At 36.4% G+C, this 26,827-nt stretch overlaps 1 long non-coding RNA gene across 1 annotated transcript in view; it reads right to left on the bottom strand.

Moving 5' to 3' along the window:
- The window catches only part of LOC112986651 (uncharacterized), a 30,742-nt gene extending 4,185 nt beyond the window's left edge, over positions 1-26,557 (bottom strand). Inside the window, exons 1-2 of the long non-coding RNA XR_003260079.2 lie at positions 26,510-26,557; positions 11,497-11,557 (exon numbers count right to left, since the gene is read on the bottom strand). This is a non-coding gene — a long non-coding RNA (uncharacterized LOC112986651). The remainder of the gene's footprint in view (positions 1-11,496; positions 11,558-26,509) is intronic.
- Between the last annotated feature and the right edge of the window lie 270 nt (positions 26,558-26,827).

Genomic DNA, 26,827 nt, shown 5'->3' with positions numbered 1-26,827 from the left:
AAAGCAGGATTTATTTAGTGAGATATCAAAAGCAAACAGTGTAGAAAACTGCAAAGAGTACCTGTCCCACTTACGAAGTCCAAAGGAAACATCTCCAAAGGAAAAAGAAAAAAACTATTCATGTACTTTTTGATGTTGTTTACTATTGTTGTTCCAACTAGGGAGTCTAGTTTTGCTTTCTCGGGTATTACAATGATTTGAAACTCCATGAAAATGAATAACATTCCAAAGTAAGAATGATGGAAGATCAAACTTAGGAAAGCTTTTCCTTTTTTTAAGCATTTTCTTTAATATTATATCCTCTTTACAGAAACTTGGTGTGTGTGTGTATATATCAACAGTGGTAAATATGAATACAAGCTTCTGAAATAGTTACTAATTTGCTCTTTAAAGTATAGTGTTCCCAACCATATTTACTGTAATGTCCAACGCATTTAGTAATGTTTACTGCCAATACTTAGCATCATTTTACCTGATGAATAGATCCTGCTCCTTTTTCCCTGCGCTATTTTCTGACATAAACAAATGAATATCACAAGAATTTTGGAAACAGAATGCAAATAAAAGCAACTCCATCTTTCTTTTCACTATGACATCCAGTTCAGCAGAAATGTATTCTTGCTTTGAAATGCTAATGTTTTACTAACAGCATCTGTGCAGACCTAGTAAAAAGGTAATTGAAATTAGATCCAGAGGTGGCATTGCTCTAAGTTAAACAATCTTGCTACAGTGTACATGATTGTCTTTGCCTCCCTATAATATTAAGATTCAAAACTTTGGTTTGGTTGTTCTAAGAGGGTTTTTATTGTTGCTGGGTTTTTTTTATTTGTAAAGCCCTGTTTAACAGACTTCATTGATTAAAACTAATCCATCAATCTGCAAGCCACATCTGTATCTTTGATGGACATTTTCATCACCATTGCCTTTTATAGGAGACCATATAATCAATTCTGAACTATTGTGATGAAAATTGCCCTTGTAAGGTACAAAGCTCTGTATCAAACCAAAAGTCTGTATTTCACTGAACTGTTTTATTCCATCAAGCTCTGTATAACACCTGCAGGTCAATCTGTAGGGTCTGTTCTGATGCTTTTAGAAATCTGTTTAAAGACATCTGGATTTCAGGCCTTCGTGCTCAGAAGTTTTGCTTGCACTGCTCAGTTAAGTGGCACCCATTCCAGTGGTTTGTGGCATTTTTGACCTCAGATGTGAGACTGATTTGATTAATTTATTTTTCATTCTTCATTCCCTACAGCCTTTTCCTACCTGAAAAGGAAAAAAATACAATCTTGCACTAAGAGTTATACCCAAAAAACTCCCTAGAGCAGTGAATAATCTAAGTCTAAGTTTGAAACAGAAATATAAAATAATATTTCTCCAAGAACAGCAAATAATAATTAAGGAAAATTTTTTGTATTATGTAGTCACAGAAAAAAAATTACATTGGTCTCTAGAGAATACTAATCCAACCACTGGCTGCAAATCTGTCTCAGGTTGTTTACAGTCCTGTACAGGTGGAGGACAGAGATGCAACAGCTTTTCTGAGCAACCAGATCTAGTATATAAACATTCTCACAGTGAAGTTTTTTATTTTTCCTTCTAACTAGTTTTCTGCCTATACAGACAAATAAAGTGTGATCTTGCGAGAGCTGGGATCCCTGCACTGGGGCATATGGAAACTAACAGCAGCAGACATAAACAGACATAGAAGATGAATCCATACTCTTCTGAGGTGCACACTGAGAGAGCAAGAGGCAATGGGCAAAGTTGGAACATTGGAAAAAAAGAGTATTTTTTTACCATGAGAGTGGTCAAATATTGGAACAAGTTGTGGAATTTCCATCCTTGAGGTGATCAAGACTTGACTGGACACTTCTCTGAGCAACCTGATCTGATTAGACTTGCTTTGAGCAAGGGATTGCACTAAGTGACCTCTGGAGGTCACTTCTGACTTAAATTATTCTTTGATTTTATCATTGTACAATATAAAAGGTTAGTATTGCCGATAAAGAGACTAGAAATACATCATCATATCATTATTTCAAACCAGAAAGATGTGTAATCAGTTGGTGGAAAACAACTAAATGTCAGTACATAACATTGCTGTTAAAAAAGAAAGGAAAGAAAATCATTGCATTCCTATTCATGACATGTCGCCAACACTTCACAGAATGGGGTGGCATAATCTTCATCTTACAGGGAGATCAAGGTGACAGCATCTCCAACAGAAATTTCACACAGCAGCACATGCAAGCTTACAAAATATAGGCTAGAAATCATCAATATGCAAAAGCACAAGTCAGGCCCCAAAATCATGCCATGCAGAAATGAAGAAAAGGAACATCTTTCTTCCAAACCACCTTCTCCCACTCCCAAACTTAAGCAGTTCAGGCATGAGGTGCCTCCTATCTTCTTTGTCACCTCAGAGCTTTGAGAGTTGCTGGGCTTTCCTGTAGAGCTCTCAGGACTCAAAAATCCTGTTTTTCAACAGCAGTTGAAATTTTCATCTTCTCAGAGACGAAAATTGGTGGGCTGGAATAGCTCCATCCTCCTGTATGTCTCAACAGACAGAAAAAATAGGAGAAGCTATACAGGGAGCCCTGGTGCTACGAGGCATTGGTTTGTAGAGAGCACTAAGCTTAATGTTTGCTTCCCTAACATCTAAAGCTATTATTTAAGCTTAGTGTTCAAGACTTCAGACCTCATCATTCTACATCCATGCTCTTTCCCTAGCTGCTCTACAGCATCCAGTGTCAGTGACACCTTGCATTATTTGAACTACTAGGTATCCCGATGAATACTAACCCAAAACTTTTGTGTTAGGAAGGTTAGGGCACTGAAAAATGCTGTAAGCATAAACACAACACAAACTTGGATAATCCAAGCCTTAGGAACTTTCAGTGGTACCTCTTTCAGGTATCGGATTGTTGGTGTTTTTTGGAGGCATGCTTACTTGGCTTGGGTAGTTAGAAAACCACACTTGAACTTTCAGAACAGATGGTATGTAGCTGTGGTGACAGTCATGCTGAGTGTGAGTATATTAAACCCTTCTTTACGCCTTCATAGCCTCAGATCAGGTTTAAATGACTTTGCAGCTTCCAGGATATTGTGGGTTCATGTCCATCTGAGCATCATGCATTCCTCCTGTCATCCAAGTTCTTGGCAAAGACATTAGACAATATCTGCCCCAGTGTCAAGGGAAATGCACTCACAGCTAACAACTTCTTATATTTTGAACTATTGACCATTATCCTTTGAACTTGATGGTCCAGCTGTGTTTCCAACAATGCTGTAGTCCATCATTTAGTCCGTATTTCCACAAATCGGCTTGAAGTTTGTTATAGATGACTATATTGAAAGACTTATGGGAAATAAGATAAACAGTATCCTCTGGACCCTCACAGTCCACATATCCAGTCAGCCTCTCAAAGAAGGCAATCAACTTGGCCAGGCACAATTTGCCCTTTGTGCTGTTCCTAGTTAACTGTTCTTCTTCTTCTGACTGGACATGACTTCCATGGGGACTTGCATCCTAATCTTTCTGGTAACTAAGGTTAGGCTGACTGGGTTCCCAAAAACATCTTTTTTTTATCTTTTTTAAGGATAGGCTTAGCATTTGCCTTTCCAGTCATCAAGGAGATCCCCTAATCACCATGATCTTCTGAAGATGATGGAGAACTGCCTTGCAATGACATTGTCCAGTTCCCCCAGTACCCTTGTATGTAATCCACCTGGACCCGTGGACTCATACGGATGCAGCTTATTTTGTTTATATCCCTTATTCACAAATTCATCTCCCTTTTTAACAGGCTCTAGTAGACATTTATTTCCTTCCATGGAAAACTGAAGCATTGCCACTGTCTTCTCAAGTGGGAATCAAACTCTTCCATGATCTCTTGAGGTAAGTCTGGTCCTTCTTTCCATTCTTAGGTCTCTTCAGTCTCCCTCTGACTGGCATTCACTCTGAACCTCCTCTCTGTTTCTTTTGAATTTAACTTTACACTTTCAGTTACATCATCCCTGTTGCAACCTGGAAAGTAGCAGGACGGTGATGCAGACGGTGCCAGAAAGATGTTGAGGCAATCAGGCTGGCTGGGTGAGAGAGAGCAACGGAGGCAGATCGATTTCACCTAGCTCCAAACTGAAGCTAACTAAACAACTTGATTTTCAGAGGAGCTGATTCAGGCACAAGGAATTATGAGAGCTTCATGGTTATCAGAATCAGTTGGATTTGGGCATCTGAAGTTTAGCCCAAATGGTCTCTGACTTGTCTCCTCCTGTGCAGTTGAGAGCAGAGAAGATCTGGCTGCTTCACGGTTCGATTTCGCTAAGAGGCTGTTTGCTGGAAAGAACAATGCTGTGCTACCTATTACTGTAGAAACGTAACATCAGCAGCAAAAAGGAATAGTTTAGTTTGTCATTTCATATGGTCGCTTCACCAAAGCAGTTGCACCCTTGCAAAAAGGATTAGTGATAAGAAAATTCAAGCATCCAGGTTGCTTTTAAATTATTACTAATATTCTTTCAACTTCATTTTGTAGACAGTTCTGGAAAGAAATCACAGTGTCACTTTGTGGGATTGTTGTCAGTTTCTTATCAAACGTATAATTAATAATGTTTAAAATTTTTTTCAAATTATGCTTATAATGGGCCTTTTCGCATCAGATGAATAAATATTTACCCATCTTTCTCTTGTCATATCATTTTTGTCTGTCTGGTGAACAGTGGAAAATAGAATGCATGAGAGGAAAAAATAATGTTAACTGGATCTATTTTGTTAGTGTTTCTTGGATTTTTTTTTACACATTATTCAGACATAATTGCCATTAATCACATTGTATGTTTTCAGCTAAATCTTGTTTCCAGCTGGTAAAAGCTTTTGTGCTTAGATGTTCATCAAAACTCTGTAGAGAATGCTAAAAAGACCTGTAGAGAATGCTTGATGACCATGCTTTGGCTGTGTTAAGTCCACTTGACCTGGGGGGTCGGGGGTGAGATGTATTTGTGGCCTTATTTCTATACTTTATCTGACTTCTCTTAAATAATGATTTTTTAAGATTTCTTAGAACTTTTCACATGGTGAGTGAAGAGAGACAACCACATGGATGCCATATAACTTTGTGAATTTTGATAAAAATACTTTGTTTTTCTTTATTTTAAAGCATGGAAGAAATCTTATGGCTTTGCCGAATTTTAAGTTCACTCTGCAGCCATGTTTGTCCTAGAGAACCATCCTGTCCTACAGATCAGAATGATTAAAAAAAAAAAAAATCAGAAATGAAGCATTACAACCTGAAGAAACACTTATATGCATTAATAAAACTGTATTAGAAAAGGCCAGGGTTGCGACGCTAAGCACTGGAAGACTATGACACACCTGAAGTTGTTGTTTTTCTCAGATTATGTAACCCAGCTTTCTACCATTTTTCCTATAGCGTTAATTAGATAGTTGTAACATCATGAAACAAGTGGGCAGTCTCTTGGGCAGTCCAGCTGAATTCAGCACACCAGGGTCATTTGTCTGGTCAATGAAAGAGACTACAGAGAAATGTGTGGGTACTTGGAAGTTCCCCCAGTTCTAGCTGCACACCTTCAGGGTGGAAAACTGGAAGCAGTGGTACTATTGTACAGATCCCACACAAGAGATTTCAGGAAGAATCACTAAGTATGTCAAACTGTGTTTGGTACATGCTATTGAATTGTATTTTTCTTTATAGAATCACATACACTACGGATTTTCTAAAGGAAACTGAGGGGTCCGTAACTCTTTCCATTCATTGGAATTAGCCACTGTCTTCAGATGCTGTTGAAAATCTAGTCTAGCATTGCTCATTTATGTATAGCTTAAAACCAAATTTAAGTGATACTGTAGTAGGTCAAAGCTATGTGTTTAGTTATATATAGCTAATATTTATTATTTGATGGAATAGCTTGGTAATAATTCATCTGAACTTTTTTGCATAAAATAAATCCTAATTTATTTATCGTATTTTCCAATTACTTTTAAAATAAACAAATCAGTGCCTTAAAGAAAAAAATCTTAATCAGTTTTCTGACTGCAGTTGTCAAAATTTCAAAGCAATTCTTTAAAAATCCATGAATAACAATATTTCTTTGACATGTTACTAGTCATTGTGCATTCATCTGTACGTTTGCATAAGTGTCATTAATAGGGGGCTGGAATCATTTGAACAGCTGTGTTTGGTAAAAACTGTGCATACAAGAGGCAAGTAATAGGGTAGTCAGGGTGTCTCACACATCCCTCATAATAAAAGTTTACATTATTACTTGAGGACTTCAAAAATTTTGGAGGGATTCTGAACTGATGGCATTTCCCCGAAGAACCACAGTTGCTATTCAGTAAGGAGCCATTTCAAATATTTGTTGTTGTTCTCACAGATCCAGCTGTTAATAACTGGAAAGCAGGATCAAGATGATGAAACAGAAGAACCAGCTTCATCGGTTAGATACAGGAATACTGCATTTCCAGATCCAGAAAACAAGCCCAGACCACAGTATTGTTCCTGTATAGGTAACTTCTTTAGAAAAACGTTGAAGTGTTGGTAAAGCATAGATTGCTTCATAGAGTCACCTATTACCTTGTGGATTTTTTAAATAGGAGAATTTTGATGCAGGATGGGAGCCATTCTTGATCTTTTACAGAGCAGAAGTTGAGTAACTTTGTGATATTTGTGCAATGAGGTCTACTGATAGATTTAGCCAGATGAGCTAAGGAATGAAGAAAACAAAAGGACCGACCAAAAAACCCACCCCAAACAGAAAGAACCACCAACTTTAAAGTAAAAGATGGTGGTAAAACAGGGATTGCCAAAGTTATTCTGAATTAAACTTCACAAAAGATATTAATAGTTATCACAGATTTATTTTAGTTCTAAAAATAAAAATGGTAATAATAACAAGGTAAGAAAAAAGTGGTTATTCCAGTAGAAATGGGAATAAGGATAATCTAGGTTGGGCTCTGAAACAATATGAATGCTTTGCATGAGTTTTTGTTAAGGCCTCTGAAACTGGCTATGTGAGCAAAGGTTGCTGGTAATGAAAGCTTGAACATGGAAATTTCTACTTCTGAAGTGTATGAAAAATTCAGTGAGCTTCATTTTTGGGTGCAGGTTTACGCCTTCTATCACCATGTCCTACAGCTTGTGCACTGCTGCCTGACTAGGGTTAAGTGCAGTAAGTCTGTCTTTATCACATAACTGAACAAGGATGTGCGTGGCAGATAGGATGTGGTGAGGAAGCACTCAAATCCTCTCATTCACCTCGAGGAGGTGCATGTCTTTGACTTAATGCACTCAAATTGGGCTGATTATATCATCTCTGTTTCAGAAGGAACTGGCACATGAAATTGCAGGTCTCTTAAGAATATTCATACATCTATCGAATCAAACATCGGGCCATATGAATGGCTAATAACTAATACAATGCCTACATTTAAAAAAGAATAGGCAGAACAGATCTGTTCAACAATAGACATTTGTTCACCTCATTAGAGGAGATTTAGAGAAAAGCATAATATGGAGGTGATGGAAGTGAATAGAAAATGTAATAAATTCATCACTAAAGGCAAAGTTTACACTAGATGAAGTTAACAGGATAATTTACTTTCTAAGAAAACAAAAATAGGATATATCTTGAAGAAAACTTTTGATACGGTGCCATATGAGAAGGTATTATTTAAATAGGATGAAAAGCTGATTAGCAGTGAATTAGGGTAAACAGATGACAATGAATTAAGTAAACAGATGCCAATGGGTACTACAGAAAGCAGGAAAAAACCTGGAGAGAGGTTAATAAAGTAGTTCCTCAAGAGTTAACCTTGGATTGATCTTGTTAGTCATCTTAATGATCTGGGCGCAAGTCTTACTAGTGTGGTTATGATATGTGCGGATGAGAGAACATCAATAACTTTTGTTAATACAGAGGAGAATTGAGGTATCATATAGAAATTACTGGGTGACCATGAGGACTAGAATAATAGAAAGGAGGCACAATTGAATAGTAAAATAAACAAATAAATAAATAATCAAGATTATGTGTTTGGGTATTAAGATCAAAAACTTTAGCTATATGCCTGGAAAAGAACGTAGATGGATCAAATAATCTTTGGATGAGTCCAAACTACCAATTTGATTCAGCTGTGAAAAAGGGAATGCATCAGTATAGGTATTTCCAAGAGAGGCAGGTAGTATCAGCCACTGTACAAAAACCGGATAAAATCCTGTCTGGAGCATCTGATATAATTCCAGTTACTCATGTTCAAGAAAGGTGTTCTCAAACTGAAGCAGACACAGAGCTATTCAGAATATAGTGATATACAAAGGAGTGTATACAGCCCAAATGGAGAAAAGGCAAAAGGTAATATAGGAACCAGAGGAAAAAAATGATAAAATCTATTAATAAATGTAGGCTAGGAATCACTAAGCTAATCAGTTCTTTAATAATCACCCATGAAGAAGTATAACACACGTAAGGAGCCACCACTAAATCATGTTTTGTGAGAATTACAATGGGGATATAGTGCTTTCAGTAGCTGGGACTGGACTTAAAGATGTAAGAGGGCCATTCTGTTCTTGTATTCTTAACTTGCTGATAGGTTTTTACTGTGATTGTTCACAGCTGGTGAAGATTATTGAATCAGAAAATCTGCAGATCTCTTGCTGGTTCTTAGGAGGTGTATGTGATATAATAACAGGTAGTAGGTAGGTAGTTTTGATTGCTTTTCAGCCCCAAGGATTTCAGGGAAGAATTAACTCTGTCTTGTGTTATGCATTGCATGCTTGTGTTATGCACTGACTAGATGCTGCCATTAAAGATCTGTACTATTCAGCTCTCTGGGTTTGGTAGAAATGCTGCAAGTACAAAAATGAGGGTAGGAAATGCATGGCTTATTTGGCATTCAATTCTTCTCTTCAAAAAGTATGCCAACCAAAATGAGAAGAGAATTTGGTTGTCCTATTCCACCTTTATGAGTATTGAATAGCTTTAGTTAAAATGAACAGATCACAGAAATTCCATAGGCTTGTTCCGTAACTTGCTATCCATACCTATGGGTAAATGCTATTGACAATCAAATTCAGGCTTATTCTGTAACATTAAATAGTTAGATATGCAACAAATTTCCCCACAAATGTTACTCATAATGAATACCTCAACATTTTTTTGAGGTAGGTAACCAGTTAGGCAGCTATTTAAACTTATCATTAAGAAAGAAAGAAACCTGAGAAATGAAGACAAAGTATGTACATAACATAATGACATAATGTACAACATACTGTGAAATTTCTCTAAACAAAATGGTTCTCAACTGAAAATATTGTCCTCTTTCATTTTCTGTGTTATTATTTATCCCTAATATACATAATTATTTTTGTTTTTGTGATATGGACACTGACAAATCTAAATGAAATATCGAAACTTAAAGTCTATCAATAAAAGGAAGGACATTTTGATAAGCATTCCAGCTTAAGTAATAGAGGTTAGTATTGTCACAGCTGCCTTAACTAAATGTCTTTTCACTATAAAAAGTTTTTCTAAATATCAGAAGTAAAGTTATTATTAATAATAAAGCAGGAAGTTACCTCTGAATATGAAATCCTGCTCCTTAGGCACAGCTCTCGTTGCAGTGTTTAAAAGTGCAATGTCTATATTTCTTCATCCAGCAGGAGTGAACTAAGCGCTGGTTGTAAGTACAATAGGATGAAAATTTTCCACTGAAAATCATTTTGACAGGAAATTGTGTTCATGACAAAACAAAATGTTTCATACAGGCTCTCTGTAAAGATGAACATAACACTTTTCCAATGTTTGCTAGTATTTCAGCTTTGCTATAAAGGGAAGCACTGGCCTTTTAAAATTTGCCTACAGAGTCTGGCAGCTTTGAAGTTTATAATGTCTTGAATTTTTTTGTTTAAAATCCTTACTTCATTCCCTATAGTTTATATGAAACCTTGAGGGGAATAATTTGAGGGATGTAAAAATAGATTTTTGCCTTGTGGCTTGTGGCATGCATGGTCTTTAATATACAACTTTGTATTTGCAACAAGCAAGCTTTTCCAATTAGCAGCGCCCATATTCACTGTTTTGTTTCTTTCAAACCTCCTTGTTGATATGTAAAGTAAAAGGGCATTCATTTTTTCACTGTTCTACCTCCCTCAGAGTGGTTGCAAGTCCAGGTAGTCAAGAAATGGCTTCATTATCCTTTCAGGTGCTTTCATGTTAAATCCCAGAAAGGAAAACAATGCTGACCAAATAGAAAATAATATATTCAAAATTAAACTAAGCATTTTTAGAAAGGAATGCTATAGCATTTCATTCAAAATAGAATGACCGAGGCATACAAATTATGCAGCCTAGGTGACATCCAGAGAATCATCCAAGATATTTTAATTGACACCTTTTCCTTTTCCTTGCATAAATATTCCCTATACATAGGCAAGAACATTTAGAAAGTTAGATCCAAAGACTACATAAAAAGGACTTCAGAGTCTGATTGACTGATGATCAAGCTACCTGTTTTCAGAGCTAGGTATGGGGCTATGAAGAATCACAAATATGCTATGCAAACATATTTGTCTGTAAAGCCAAAGTTCAGCCAGAATGTCTTGATCATCGGGCTTTCTGGTGCAGTTTTGTGTAGCTGAAAGGTGTTTAATGGCACTCCCTTTGCCAATCTGGCAATAGCAGATTTCAATGGACACCTCTTCTTAATTGCTGGTTCCCTAATGAGGAAGGAAGAGTTAAAAGGAGCTGGAGGTAAAGACATCAGTGGCAAGTGAGAGGCCTGTTACTACTCGCAAGCTTCCTTTCTTTTCAGCCATCAAATGGCCATACAAGGGTCCTCCATAAAACCTACATCCAAATTTCTGTGCAGTCTCTTGTTCTTCAGAAGCTACTTAACATATTCTTGAGAAGTCACTCTCAGTGTGCCGCTCTGGCACTCCCATATAACCAAATGTTAATATACCAGCAATAAGCAGTCAGTTAACTACCACTACTTAGAGGGTAAACTGAAATCGATGCATAAAATAAATGTCATGCATCGAATGAACTGGAATTGAGCAAACATTCAAAGTTTTCAGAGCAGTTATGTAAAGGAAATGTGTAAGTGCATCTCAGGCAGAATGACAGTCTTCCTGGAGAGTGCCTCCATACCAGCTCTGACTCACAGCACCATTCTTTCTTTCAATGCTACCGTATTTAGGCCTTCCAGAACAGAACCTGCTAGAAAGGTTAAGTAATCTGAGCATATAGCTGGTATTATAGGAGAGGTCTGTGATGTCGCATACAGATGTTGCTCAGCACCTGTATTAGTGTACAATGTCTACTACTGTTCAAGAATGTCCCTCTCATGAAGAAAACCCAGAGAAAAGCAGGGACAATCATTAGAAGTCTGGAAATCATGACTTTTAAGAAAAACTGAAAGGATTTGGTGTTTCATTTAAAAATGATAGGGCTAAAAAAAGATGGGATACTCACTTTCAGATGAGTGAAAGAAAATTTTTCCTGTGTTCTCTGGGGATTGGACAAGAGCTAAATTCTGAAAGAAAAAATTAGATTTTAAGAAAAAGATTAAAGCAGTAAAGATAAGCCCTGGAATAATTTAGCTGGGAAGGCTGAAGAATCTCCATGAATTGGAGGATTTTAAGAACAATATAGGGAGCAGTCAGGTAGAAATGCTGAATGAATTCTTTCTATCCTGTTTGCAGGGCTGGATAATCACTCGAGGTCACATGCAGTCCTCCTTTCTGAGATTTCAATAACAATTCTTATCTTGAAAACTCTTCCCCCTGCCCCCCCAGAAAAACTGCCTTTCTTTTGTTACCCAATAACACTGCTGTCTAATGATCAAAAGAGGACTTTGGGACATCTTCAAAATAACTTTGAGGAAAAGATCACCCACTTAATTGAGCATAAGAAGGCAGTTTCACTTTGAATCTGATTTTTAACAGGAAGCAAAGAAAGAGGAGAAAGGCAGAAGCCTTCTTTCATTTAGAAGCACTTTTATAAAAGACAAAGCATATAGAGCAGCATGCAAAGGTTTATTCAAGCAATACAAAATGCACAGGAATATGCTGTGAGATTTTAACGTGCGAAATAGCTGTCATCTATATACACCATGAAATATTTAAAATCTCTACATCTGTACACTTATACAGGCTAGTGCAGCCTGAGAGAAGTACCCTGAGAATCTTGCCTATGAAAGCTGGAAATGTAATTAGTCAAAAAATAAATATAGACCTCTTTAAAATATTTATTCCCTATATACAATTCTTGCAAATTTTCTGCCAGTAGTAGTCAACATCCAAGAGGTTAATCACGACAGGATATAGTCCTTACTGCATCTATTTATATTAATGTATGAGCTATTAGTATGGAGTGATACTTAATGGACTGGTATTTTGTTTCCTATTAATAATAGTAGTAATTCTGATAGCACCATCAAGAATAGTGTCCATTCATGTGCATGCAAAGCACTGCACACAAAAAACAGCCCAAGGGAGATGAAGTATGAGGGGAGGAATTGCACTACAGTGTTAGAGCTGTGCTTTAATTATAGATCACTCTTGCAGCTGAAATGCTACAAGAAGAGACAGAAATCTATACTTCCAGCGATGTGAGAAAAAATAGTGCTACTCCCCATTTGGCACTAAGACATTGCAAATTTCTGCTCTTGACTTCAGCAACCAGCTGAATTGAATTCACAAGCCACTACGGTGTGATGAGGAAACCGGTCTTGCTTTTCAACAGCTATGATGGTGGATGAGAAACAAGTGTAGTTCCTGTGAACACCTACTATAGGGGCAGTCAATAGACATATAAAGAATATTATTATTCCTCTATTAAATTACATGGTTGTTGTTGTCCAGTCAACTGTATGTTTTTAAATAGCTAGCTACTGCATGAGTTTTCTAAATAGAGAGGAAAAAAATGGGATAAAAATAGAGGTTAGCTGCTTAAACATTCTTTGTTAATAAGAGTTCAGACATAACGGATATTTTCAGGTTCCCTTTCACTTTTTTTTTTTTTTTTTTTTGCAAGTTTTGAGAAATAATGCACTTTTAACAAACAGAGGTTCTAAACAGCTAATATTTATTTTCTGTTTTTAACGACGAAGCACACAGAAGAACCATCTGACAACTGACAGTCATACACTACTCAATAATCAAGTGTACTGTAATCTCTTTGAAATTGTGGAAGCTTCAGAAAAAAGACTGGAATCCTTTTATCTAGTTTAGTGAAGTGTTTAGATAATTTCCACATCAACAACAGAATGTGTGAATAACTGTATAAAGAGCTCACAAAAGGACAGATTATTGGGACAGATAGAAGCTAAGCACACAGTAACGGAAAAACTGATTAGCCCTATTTTAAGAATATCCTGAAGGACTGAGCACAAAATTATTTGAAGTCAGATAACTAAGATAATTCTAAATCATGCAGGAGGTTATTGCAAAATTTAAGGAAATACAGTGATGGCAATTATTTCCATTTACAGTGACTTGTGAAAATAGACCAACACAGCCTTTTTAAAATTGAGAAAATATATTAATACATAATGAAGGCTGTAACTGAAAGTAAAATCAGAGGAAGTGCTGTATGTGGTGTTAATGATGTGTTTTTTCATGTAATCACATAATCATTCCAGCTGTTACAGATTTTCCACTCCTGAGTAGCCCCTAGTATCAATGTCATAAAATGCCATACATGGCAGATGTTTGCTCATGTTTTTTTTAAGAATTTTCATAACTACTTATAGATGCTTTAGTATTTTTATCAAACTGACAGATGCATGAAATGAATTCTTTTTTTTTTTTTTTTAATGAAAACTTCTGAGTGGCTGCAAAATGTTTCTAAATATTCTCTCTGTTCCAAAAATTGTTTTGTGGGACAAATTAACATCATCCCACCTTGTGCAATGCACTTGCACGATGGCAAATCTTTACAGTTTTTTAACCTGAAAATTTGGTAATTATCTGAAAAAAAGTGTGTATACAGCCAACAATTAGTGAATTACTTTTGCGGGCATTTATATTAAACAAGTGCAAGCTGTACAGTTAAGCTTTGAGTCCAAAGGATATAAAAGCACAATTTCTGTTTCCACAAACACATTTGTAAAAAATTTGTTTTGCTGTGCAAATATAATCCAGCCTCCAGCACAACAAAAATTCTCACCTTTCATTGCTTTTGTGAGTTTGTATGTTTACAATTCTTATCCACAAAAGCACAAATGTTCTCCACAATAAACTCATGAAAACGTTCCACCCACCCCTTCACGAAATCTCTCCCTATAATTTTACTAGATGTGAGTCTTAGAATCGATGTTGTACGATCTCATTGCTATGCCACAGAGAGGTTTTGTGCCTATTGCAGTTCCACTGCTTCACAAAAGTAATAGTGGCAGAGAGGGTCATTCAGAAATTAGTTACTGAAAGAGCAGGTACTAGGGAGATATATAGCTTGTCGCCCTCATAAGTTCCCCTCTTCCAATATAAAACTCATCACTTATAAGTTTATATAATTTATATCTTTGCTACTTTTTGCCACTGTGTTATATAGTTCCCAGAAATCGGGACGGTAAAACCTTATATCATTAAATCTCCTGAGTTATTAAAAATGTGATAGAAATGTTCTGTAGGGTTTGTGTGTATCTGCAGAGTGAAGTTTCTGAGTTTACATGCACAAAAGTACTCAAATTCATAGTTATGATTCCCCTACCCCTTATTCATGAGTTTATCTTGCTGTACATGGCTGCAATTTTAATGATATACAGGCAAATTCTTACTGATGTCGTAACAGGAAATCTCTGGGTCTGAACATAAAGCAAACACGGCTCATTAATACTGATACAGCTGAAGCAATCCACTACTCAAGATTGCTTTTTTCCATTTTAAAACAGGTGACTGGGCACTAGAAGATAAGTGTTTCCTCAGCATATGATGCTTCACAGGATAGAATAGGCTGTATAAAGTACCTAAAAACTTTGCAATAGAAAAGAAAACAAGGACAAACTGTTCAGATTTTCATTATTGTGCTACATCTCTGTCCCTAGCAGTCTGGCCCAGCTGCATTACATTAAGTATATAATTAAGATTGCATTTTTGAATGCAATAGTAATTAAAGCATATTTGCCTGACAAGTTGCTGCTGCTCAGTTTATTTCTTACTTTTTGGGGTAAGAATACTTTTTAAATTGTTTTGTTTGAAGTTCAAGGCAGAATTGTCCTTAGGTATTTTAAAAATAAATCCTGAATGAAGTTAAAGTAACAAGCACGTATATATAAAAAAGGGAGCTAACTGAGAATGGGGGGCTGTTTCTGAAATAAGTGCAGATGGAGTATTGCAATATCAACATCTACTGTTTTTATAAGAACAAATGCTGTGAAAATGCAGAAGACAAGCCAGAGGAAGTAGTCATCCACATTTTAAAATAGGAAGGCGCTACCACTGGGGTTTTTTTGATATCAATAGCTTAACTAAACTTCTGCAGCTGCTGCATGATGGATTCCCTCTGCTTTCAAACATTCAGCCCTACTTATGTTCCTCATTCCAGGAAAGGGTCCCACTCCCAGCATTTCTCACTTTAAATTGATCCTTCCCTCATGCCTCGTCACTAGCCCTTGAGCTGTTTGTTCTAAAATGTCATTGTTGGATTAGAATGGCTTTCTTTCCCTTCATTCATCATTTCTGGCCTACTTTCTTGGCTACGCAGTCCCATTGCTCTCAATCACCAGCTCACAGTTCACTCGGTGAGAGGCAGGCTCAGCTAATTTGAATTACGTTGTGCTTGCCATAACTAATTGGCAGTTGCCATGGATCACTTTGGATATAGATCTTGGTCCTAAATGTCTGTTTTAGCTATTGAACCTCTGTTGAGGTTCCATGTTGCAAAAGCTTGCAGACAAATTACCCTGGAAAAGTGGTATATTGTTTTCTCCTGAATATGAAATAAAGTATCCAATAATGAGTTTTTCTTTTGTGTTGCTTCAGTTTTGTGATTAAATACTTACAGCTTCGGCCTATAGTTATATAGTTAGCAGAATTAAAATTTAAGTCAGTGGATTGACAAATAGATAGGTAATATCATCAGTGTGTGCCTCCGTTATGCAGTAAGGGTCATAAATAAACACAGCTGGGATCTTCGGATTTGCCTGAATTGCATCAAGAAGGATATCAAGGATGGATTAGCTATCTAATTTTGGGACCTGCTGATCAATAGGATAATTGTTTGGGTAATTAAAGTATTGCATTGCCCAGATCTCACTCATCTTCTGTTTATTTAACTTGACAGACAAGCTGCAGTCTGCTCTTCCTTGAGGGTGAAATGGTGACACCAAAATTTCTAAGGACAACATGCATGACACACACTATATTTTTTGCTACATTCATGTGCTTCATCCAGAAAAGCAATTTAAGATCTCTTACGGATTTCCTTTTTATTTATTATATGTGGACATGAATAGCAGAAGAGGAATGTTTGTTCTATGCTTCAGATTAGCATTGCAGAAAGAAACAAAAAAACCTTCACTTGTGCAGCCAGATCTTTAAAACCCTCTTTTGTTTCCACTGCTGCTCCCTTGTTTTTAATGTCCTATTTCAATTTTGCTACCACTTTATTGTTTTCATTTTGTTATTAATAAACTTAGCAGTTCTCTAGCCTCTTGCATAAAATATCTCCAAGTTTTCAAGTATGAATTTATCAAAATGCCAATAAGACAGATAAATATTATTTCTATTTTATAAATGAAAATTCTGAATAACAGAGAAACACATTTGATAAAAACCTACTCAGGAAACTAGGAGAGAACTAAAATTAATCACTTTAATAATTAATCAGATTGCTGATCTCCCAGTTCAATGATTTAACCAGCACATGTAATCCCTCTGTTTTTATGTTACCCAAACCACTTAAATTATCCTTTCATTCTCCTTCACTAACAACATTGTCAGAATGTTTTCTTAATTTTATTAGATTACATTTTCAAATGGAAGTGTTTTGTTTTTCCTCCTTCATCCACGATTAAAAGCAAACCTGAGTAAATATTTGTAGAGAGAGAAATTTTTTGTTACCTTGATAGGAAAGTTTATTAATTATATCTCTCTTTTGAGTAAGAAATTTAGCATTGAGTGTTAATGCTGACATATGAAAAATTACAGTTTTGGATCTGGAGTTTGAATATTTGCATTCAAGAGTATTATTTGGGTCCATTCCACACAAAGTCCATTATGAACTTGGTAAGTGGGATACACATTTGATCCAAACTTCCAGCCTAGAGTTAGGTTTGAGGCTGTTGCTATTAATGACCAAGTCTCACATATCTTAGTGTAGGACATACATTAAAACAACACGCAGGAAATGGCTGTCCTGCTGTTACTACTCCCCCAAAAATACTCAGTTCTCTCTGTTCTTAATTTTCATGAAGTCTAAGCCCAAATCAATGTAGCATTTAAACTGTAACACTAAAGACAGCTCCTTGTGGCCTTTGAGATTAGAGCTGGTTTGATTCAATCACATGGGTCTTAGAATTGTTAATTCTTGCTGTTACAATGCTCTGGTTAATATTGTAACCTCCTCAAAGGTGGTGGGAGAAAAACATTTTTGTGCTTCTCATTGCAATTCTTAGTTAGCTACAACAGGAGACATTTTTTTTACTGAAATAGCCATCCTTAGGACAGAGGCAAAACTTAGGAGAACTAGTGAATAGACAATGGCATAGCACATAAAAGGGATGTCAGGGTATTTTACTGATTCTTGCTAGAAGTGTCCCAATCCATTTAGCACCTATAAAGAATGGGGAATGGGGGGAGGGAAACTGTCTTCTTTTAACTTTTCCTTCACACAAAATATACTTCAGAAGCTTAATAAGTATTTTTCAACCTGTCTGTGAGCAAAAGGTTTGAATGGATGATTGGTTGGTTTGACTGGTGTTGCACCATTTGGATAACACACAGGCAAATACTTTCTTAAAATGTCTCTGTTGTCTTTACAAGCCATAGAATAAGTCTCACAAATATAGATTCATTTCAGCTGTAGTGAAAGTGCACCTATTTCCCAATAAAGTCATACTTGCTTACGGTTGACCTCCTAATATGTCCAGGAGAACCTTTCCCTCCCACATAATCTACAGTGCAGAAGCTTGTCACTCTATTCTGAGGTAGAGATATCAAAGGAAAGGAGCTCTTAGAATGACTTTGTTTCACAAATCTCCCTTAAATGAATTTCATGGACCATAACAAAAAGACAAATTCTTTTTGTGATTTATATTTTGCTTACAAATGTGAAGTAATAACCAGATGTAATACGCATGAATATTACAGTATCTAAAATAAATGTCAATGCATTTGAAATATACTCAGAAAAAAAATCCATCTTCATTGATGTTACAGCAGATGGGTTTCTGCAAAAGATAAGAAGAGCTCAGTTGGAAGTGGACCAGAGGCTATTTTTGACATCCTTGTTAGAGGGACAGATGATGCCATGGTAACTTTTTAACTAAAATTCACTTAGCCTTGAGTGATGTTTAGTAAAAATCAATTTAGAGTTCAAATGAGTTCAGTGAATGTATTTTATGTATGTGTTCAAGGTTAGACTTCTAACTCTTCCTTTTGCATTGTGAATTTTCTATTAACGCGTATATATAATTCAGTAGTGAAGAATTTAATACTTGTGACGGTGGATGTTGACCCTTGTACAAATATTTACCAAAAAAAAAATTGAGTGCACAGGCTTTATATTAGCATTGTTAACTTTAGGAAAAGTTATTCAGAAATAAATCTGAACTTATCCCTTATCCCGACTGAATTTGTCTATCTTTGCTAAGCTCATGTGTCTTTTTAATAGAAGTATTTTCTCGATAGAAATGTTTCTTTGTAATAGAAAACAGGGAACAGCAAGCAAGTATGGAAGCGTCTTAATTTTGTCATGGCTGTCTCATCAGCTTTATTGAGGGTATTGCATCTGAATTACACCAGATTCATATCCGAATATGCAAAGGACTTTGATAACTGGTTTTATGCTCTGCAATGGAAGAGTATAGTTTCTTATGGATAATACAATAGGTTTATTATGTTAAAGTTTCATGTATTTGGGATTGGAATAGTATTCACTGCTTAGGGACTCTTTCTACATGAGTATGAATTATTCTTGTTTAGTGCTTTAGCTTCAGATCAGTATGTGCAAGAAAAAGAAAAGCAGAGGCTACCAGGCTTCATTAATGACAGTGAATGCCTGACACAAGCTGTAAGCTGAAGTGTTGATAGTCTAGAGATTTTGGTGTAAAGCTAGAAGTATTGAGGAAAAGGAAAAAGGGATCTTTTCCAGCAAGTGATTTCAAGTGAGTGAAGCTTTGGAAGCAAACGTACACATATGCATTTGAGGTGTTAAGTGAGTTTATTGTAACTGCTCTCTTCTCATTCTTTATATCTTTATTCGATATATATTTTTATTCATTATATGGACGTTTCAGTGAGTAACTTTGCAACCAGAAACATTCTTCCAAAAAACATATCTTATGCTGACTTTCTATGGAAAAAAAATGCATAACAAGTATTCACAGTAAAAATCTGCAAAATTAGTAGTTATTCATCTTAAGGCAAAGAAATAACTGTGTGACCAGCGTCATCAGAACAAATCATATTTTTAGACTAACTGCAGTGATTACCCATCTGTCCTCTTCTCTCCATTATTTATGCTATGGAGTGAGTCTGCTATGGATGTGATGCACTACATGTCCATTTTAATTAATTCCTTGCTCATTAAATACAGTTTTTGTGGTTTGGCCTCTCTTATTTTATCTTTGTATAAGTCTCTTAGAAGTGGTACAATCCCAATGGTGGGACGCTGACCTGAAACCTCAGCACCCTATGAATTTAGCGAATCCTGAAGTTTTTCTAACTTTACACACACGAACACCTGCTTGCATGCAAAATGTGCTGGGAACATGGCAAACATCTCTGCGTGGAGCTGAACCACTTTTCAGGTTTTTTACTTCATAAATTGATAGTATACATATGGTGGCATCTGGTTGTAATTCCTGAATTCCTCTTGTATGGGAAATATTATGCTTTGTGAAATATCAGTGTATTATTGTAATTATATGATTAGTGAATTGCTAGAATTGTTGATTCTTGTCACCTCAAAGAGCCTATATACTGGGTGGTAAGCCTGCTTGAGTGTCAGAGGTTTGAGGTCGCAGAATTTTGTGCTTCCTTCACTGTGTGCACTCTCCTGGTGTGGGATCAAACGTGGTTTGTTTGCATCCAGAGCTGAACTGTATCATTTCCCACCCCACATTCATCTCATCCAGGGAGGATTTGTGTCTGGATCTCTGGACCATTCCATGGTAGGACACCAGAAATCAGGTTCAACCTCATGGAGTTGGACTATGCAGGAATGCAGGTGCTGAAAGTAGCCAGAAATACAGTGATGGCAAGACACATCACTTCAGCTTTGTTAAAGTACGCCAGTGAAGCAGAAGAGCTCCTAAAGCTATGGATAAAACAGCTAGTCCATGAGCAGAAGCAGTGATGCTTAGCTGCCTGTGCAAAAGGAACAGTTATTTCTAGCTTTTATTGAAAACTGCTTTCAGTCCTTCCCTGGCATTCCAAAATGTTTTTATTGTGAATTTAACATGGATGTGGCAATAGTTACCATCTAGAGTAAACCTGCCACAAGAAAAGCATCCTCATGAAATGTGACTGTTTCATAAGTTACTGACAACAGCTTCCTACATCTTTCCTGATTATTTTCTCATTATTTTACTCTGTCTGTTCTCTTATTTTTTTAATTTATTTCATTCATTTTATTTTCAGATATAAGTTAATGTTGTTAATCTGAAACTCATATGGCCAAAAATTGTACAATTTTCTTGACATTTGAAATATTTATTCTGTTTCCATCACTGTTGGTAGCAATATTTTGCTCTAAACTTTCTCTCTACAAGGTTTTATTCTAAGTTTAAAGCGGGAACCAAAATCTACTTGAAACAAAATGAAGCTAGTTTTCTGCATGAAGCACAGTGAACATTTCTTCTATAAACATATTTTTAAATTCAAAAAATAATAAAAGATTATTTAAGTGCATTGTATCTTGTGCTCAATTTACTTTTTGGAAAAATTATAGGCTTTCTTTTCAACTGGCAAGGAAAATGAGTGCTCAGAAGTCACAAGGTTGCAAAGACAGCCTGTTGCATTGCAAGTTCTGAGCACAAAAAGTTGTATTAAAACATCTAAGTGGGAGTCTGATTTTATAAGTGAGTAATCAGATGTTTACCATCCTTTGACCATGTCTGTATTAGAAAGTATTGCAGACCAACGGGAGCTGGAGCTATTGGGTGAATCAATTGGTGCTGGGAACTGCACTATATAGTGCCACCATGATCATTTCAGAGGGTTGTCTTCTCCAGCCTGGATGAACAGACTGAATGTCTGTCAGTGGCTGGAGCACATCAGGTGCACTCCTGGCTCATCTCCTGGTTTAGGTTCATTCAAGAGGATCCAGTCCACGTGCCCCAGTGTCAGTCTGTGATGTGACCAAAACCCTGTAAGGGTAATAGTCACTTTCAAGGCATGCTCCTAAGCCAAACGCAAATGCTAATACAGATACGGCCTTTGTAAATTAAAGTACTTGTAATGTACTTTCCATACCCATGCAAATACAAGTCTTGCATATGCACTGGTTCTGTGAGAAGTGTCACCATTTTGGCGTTAACTTCGGAAATACAGACATTGATATCCATGTAGGTGCCCCAAGGTAGAGATACGTGGAACTAGTTGCTGACATTTCCTGAATATTTCTTCAGTGCATTGTTTATTCTAATTTTAAATTCATCTGAAGTTTCACCTTTTTGGTTTTGTGCCTTTTCTCTTTATTAAAACCATTGACAATATATTAATTTCTGGGTCTCAAATATTTGTAGACTGTAGCATTTTTATTTATTGTTTGATGTTACATATTAGCACTTCTAATCTTTTATTGCAGTTTAATTAGTCCTTTACCTTTTGATAATTGTTTTTTAGTGAGAAGCTCATTTTTAGTATTATCTTTGTGGTAATATTATAGTCAAAGTGCAAATATGCTGATGCTGTAGCACTGGAAACATGAGAAAATATTTATTTTTTTCATATCTGAAAGACCAAACAGTTTTTCATGTTGTTTTACACACTGCCAATGAATTTGGTTTTACTGACACTATTACTGATAGTGCGGATGTTTGCTTTTTATATTTGCTTGTATTTACAGTGGTGTTTTAGTTTCTGTTGGAAGTGAACTTTTGAAGAAACTTCATGGTACAACTTTGGAGGAACTGCAGAGTTAACTCAGGGAACACAAACCAGATTCAATTTAGATTAAATTAAAGCAGAATATTCATCAAGAGTTAACATAATAAGCACCATGCATGGGCAAGACTAGAGTCTATTTGAAGTAAAGAAGACTGGAAGAATCTGGATGTTAAATCTTCAGCACAAACAGTTTTGCTCTGCAGACCCACCTTGCTGTGCAACACTATTTGCTACTGAAGACCCGCTCAGCTGCAGTCCCACTCACGATACGCCAGACAGGTTATTTTGGCTTGAAATTGCCTGTGTTGGATTTGGGGAATTTGTGGATATGGCAGTTTGTACACATGATAAAAAAGCAGACCCTTTTACTACAAAATGTCTGCCGCTCTTTCAGAGCGAGCAGGGCCTGGGAATGGGCTCTGGAAGGGGGCCCCAATCTAAAGTTGCCAGGAATCTTTCCACTGACTCCAGCAGCTTTTACAAGCCATCCTTCGAGGCCCTCTGACCACCATGGCAAGCTGCAAACATCATCCCCTAATTTCTGTGTCAAACCTGTGAGGATACCATGTTCCCCAAACATGGGGAACTTGAAGAGAGCAAACGTGAAAAGAGCAAATCTCTTTCAGATTATTGCCTTCTATTGTGTACTAAATCAATTTTTTTTTCTCAATCGAATCTCATTCTTGACCATGCTTCTGGCTATGCCAGGGTCTTTGATATTATTTTTATCCAGTATACAAGCTCCTCAGTTCCAACTTGTAGATACATGAACCGTGGTTTTCTTCTCTGGGAAAGTCCTCCAAAGATGAAGGTCTTGGATATTCTGAGACTGCAACATCTGCCCTCTTGAATCACTTCCTTCCACATGATTTGAACAGAATCACAGGAACAAGGTGCCATCCTTCCCACACACTTTTTCCCCTGTGTAAAAGCAGGATTTGAGGTCTGTGCTATGAATTTCATAACATTTGTAAGGAAGATTGATATTATTATTAATTTATATTCTGTTATTAATATACTTTTTGTGTCCACTAAATAGTCCCATATTGCTGTGCAAAACTTTGACAGAGATGACTCAAAAATGCTATCTTTTATTAAATTATCATTGTATTTTTAATCAACATTAGATTGTTGTTGGCCCTAGGTAATTTAAGTGATTAAGTGATTTTAATGAATTAATTTTTTTCTTTTAGAAAAATATTGGTCCAGTCCTGCAGTTCACATTACAACAACCTACTGCTTTTTCCATCTGAAGCTCTTCAAAGGGGAAGACTGTAGGGATCAGTTCTGAAGGCAACGCAGAGACTCACTCTTGCACATCCCTAAACAGCTGTCCCACGCTACTCTTCTCCAAGAATATATATGGCCATTCGTGGCTGACTGTGTGTTCAGACCAGAAAAGAGCAATTTCAGGTAAAACTGTATGTCGGGTCACCGGGGGCGGGGAGCCGGCAGCTCCCCAGGGCAGCGCCAGGGTGGGCAGGGGCTCCCGGGAGCCTTCCTTTCAGACATGAGTGCATTTAGCTTGAAATTCCTAAGTAAAATGTATTACGGCACAAAGGCTGTAAATTTACACTGTAGTGCTTTACCATTCAAAGTGTGTGTACGATGTACTGAATTTTTATGATACAATTTTACAGTAAGGGTTTTGTTGAAATCTTATATTGCACAAGCAACAGCACAGCTTCCCTCAGTTCTGCTAAAGCTGGAAGGTTTTTTTTTCATTAAATTTTATGTAAAAAAAAAATCTAGATTTTAAACTTTATCCAATGGTAGCTTTGGTTTGGGTATCCACACCTGATATACATCTTTTTTTATTGCTAGGATAGCTAGAAAGCAAAGTATGACAGTAGGCACCATCTCTGTTAGTTATAGTTGACTCACTCTCATAAAATGTTGCATAAGATATTACAAGAACTTGCTGCTCTAAGCCATAGATCAGCTGCTCTGGGAGAAACTATTCCATAAGTTCTAATAACTAATAAAAAAGTAATATGAAATCTCTTTATTGAAATCCATCAAATGTAATTTGAATAAGAGCAACTCTAGGTGAGAAAAGTATAAATCAAATAAGAGAATTACAAACTGGGTTTATAATGGCAGACATTTACAAGGTAAATATAGTAGAACAAGTAGAGCTGATTTACTTCTGCAGTCAAAAAAAAAAAGGGAAAGTATTAGCCTCACTTCCAGGACTCATGATTTCAGAATGCTGCGCTACTGATCACCTCTTTTACCTGGTGAAAAGCAACTTTTGAAAAAAGCAAATGGGCTCAGAGATGTTCATTCTTTTTTTGATTGTTATTTTGTTTGGTAAGCTGCCCCTTCCCCAAAACTCCATTTATTCTGAATTATACATTTCCAGTATTCATCCTATCTTTCCTTGCAGATGTCACTGAAAATAGGTGTGATGAAGAAAATAAAGTATATGTATGTCCTGGAAATTTGCATAGTATAATAAAAAGCAAGACTGGCCAAGGCCTTTCGTACTATTTAGCTGTGATGAACACTAAGCAAAAAAAAGAAAAAAAAAGAAAAAAAGCTTATTTATTACCAGAGGATTAACATAAGTAAACACCATATAAAAAAATCCTTGATTTTTTGATGCACGCTTCTACAGCTAGGTGGTCTGAGGGAAGAGCGCCTGGAAGCCATACACATTCAGGTGGCAAGCAAGAAAAATCAACAAATCAACAAATCTTTGTGAAAACTCACGTAAATACTTACTTTTCTGTACTTAACAAGTAACAACCAAAAACCTATCACTTACAATGAGATTCTCAGTGGTAAATAACTGAATGAAGGAACAAAACTATTAGAGGACTCTGGAGATGTATAGTAGTAACCTGATCAACTGTATAAATTAACCCTCCTAAATGAAGTAGTGGTTCTGCATCAATAAGCTAAATTAAAGCTGGAGGAAACCGTAAATGCCAGAGAAGGGGACTTAGACAAACAAATCGCCAGCAAGAACCTGAGACCTGTGTTTCTAAGAACCCCATTATTTTAGAAGCAGTGATACAAAAGTGGCGAGGGAGTAAGTGAAAGGGAAGAAGAACAAGCTAATCTAATTTAATTGCTAAGTGAATGAGGTAACAGTATTTGGTAATAGTATTTACTACCTGTGCAATTCACACCATTATTGACAGCAAACATGCAGTTTGTGCACTATTTAAATTGCATTTAATTCTTCCAAAGAAAGAAAGGAAAAGCTTTAGCTGAGAGACCAGTGGCACATAACAAAGCTGGGAGTTTCCAATCAATAATAATTAGACAACTACTACTATTCACAAAATAGCTGTGAGTCTGAATTGCTTAAAAATGCACCACAGATACCTTTTGCCATTGAATAAGCACCAATTTTGCTGCTTATTCATCTCTCATTCTTTTTAAAACTGGTCAGTCAATCTGGAAGACCAGCAGAACGCCATGTCGCAAGCTGCACACACATTTTAAACAAAAAGTGATACCAGCTAAATGCAGTATTCGGCAAAGCTAGGTTTTGAACATTTATGCTGAGTATGTTTTCAGAAAACACAATAAATTTGCAAATAAAAGCCAGATTGCTGGACCTTAATGAGAGGAGGCATTACCTCATTTGTGCTTGGACTGAAACTTTGAAATCTAGTTAGCATTATTACACAAGTTTACCAGGAAAAAAAAAATACACTTAAGGAAAGGCAAAACAAATTGATCCTAAAAATATTTTTTTCCATTGCTTTTCTGTGCAACTGAGCATTGATACTTCTCACTCTTTTAAAATTTAAAATCGTGTATCTTCTATGGAGAAGAAAATAAACAAATCTGTATTCTAAAATTCAGTCGCCCCTAGACTGGAAATTCACACATCTGTTGGAAGTTCCACTGCCATCCAGGTGCTTTGCTCCTCCTGCATCGTTGGAAGCACTGCTGCAATAAAATGTCTGTCTCTACTTTTGAGCACTTGCTTGATTCAGTTCACCACTCTGTGCCCTTCGTACATGACAACTTGCCTGTCTGATTCAATTAGAGTATAAGGAGTTCAAAACAAAGCTTTTCTTCTAACATGTCTACATGTTCAATTTTGTAAACTAAAATTAGGACTTGCCAGTCAGGATAAAACTTGATGATTCAGAATCTGAGGTGGTGCCTTAACAGTAATCATCATTTTTAGTCCTCTTTATAAGTATTTCTATGTAGAAATACAGAATCATAGAATAATTTCCACTTACAGGGATATCTGAAGGTCATCTGTCTCCAGCCTCCTGCTGAAAGCTTCCCTAGGTAATGGAGAGAGTTGCAACAGTATAGGAAAATATTAATAGGTTCAGGTTCATTTGCGTCAGTATTCTGGGTAGTAGTGAATGTTTAAGCAGGGAGCAGAAGTCAGTCAATATTTCTACACTTAATTCAAAAGAAGAATGCTTTGTGTGGAGCACATCTTCAATCAGATAAGAAGCAGTTTCCAGACTTCAGAATTTTTTACCAAAAAAAGGAGAAACAGTAGGTCTTTTCTAATCATAGCCAATCAGGAACTATTTTTGCCGTTG

The sequence above is a fragment of the Dromaius novaehollandiae genome, chromosome 2, assembly GCF_036370855.1.
Source record: "Dromaius novaehollandiae isolate bDroNov1 chromosome 2, bDroNov1.hap1, whole genome shotgun sequence".
Taxonomy (NCBI): Eukaryota; Metazoa; Chordata; class Aves; order Casuariiformes; family Dromaiidae; genus Dromaius; species Dromaius novaehollandiae.
The sequence above is the reverse complement of the archived record's forward strand: the minus strand, read 5'-3'. Positions and strand labels throughout refer to the sequence as shown.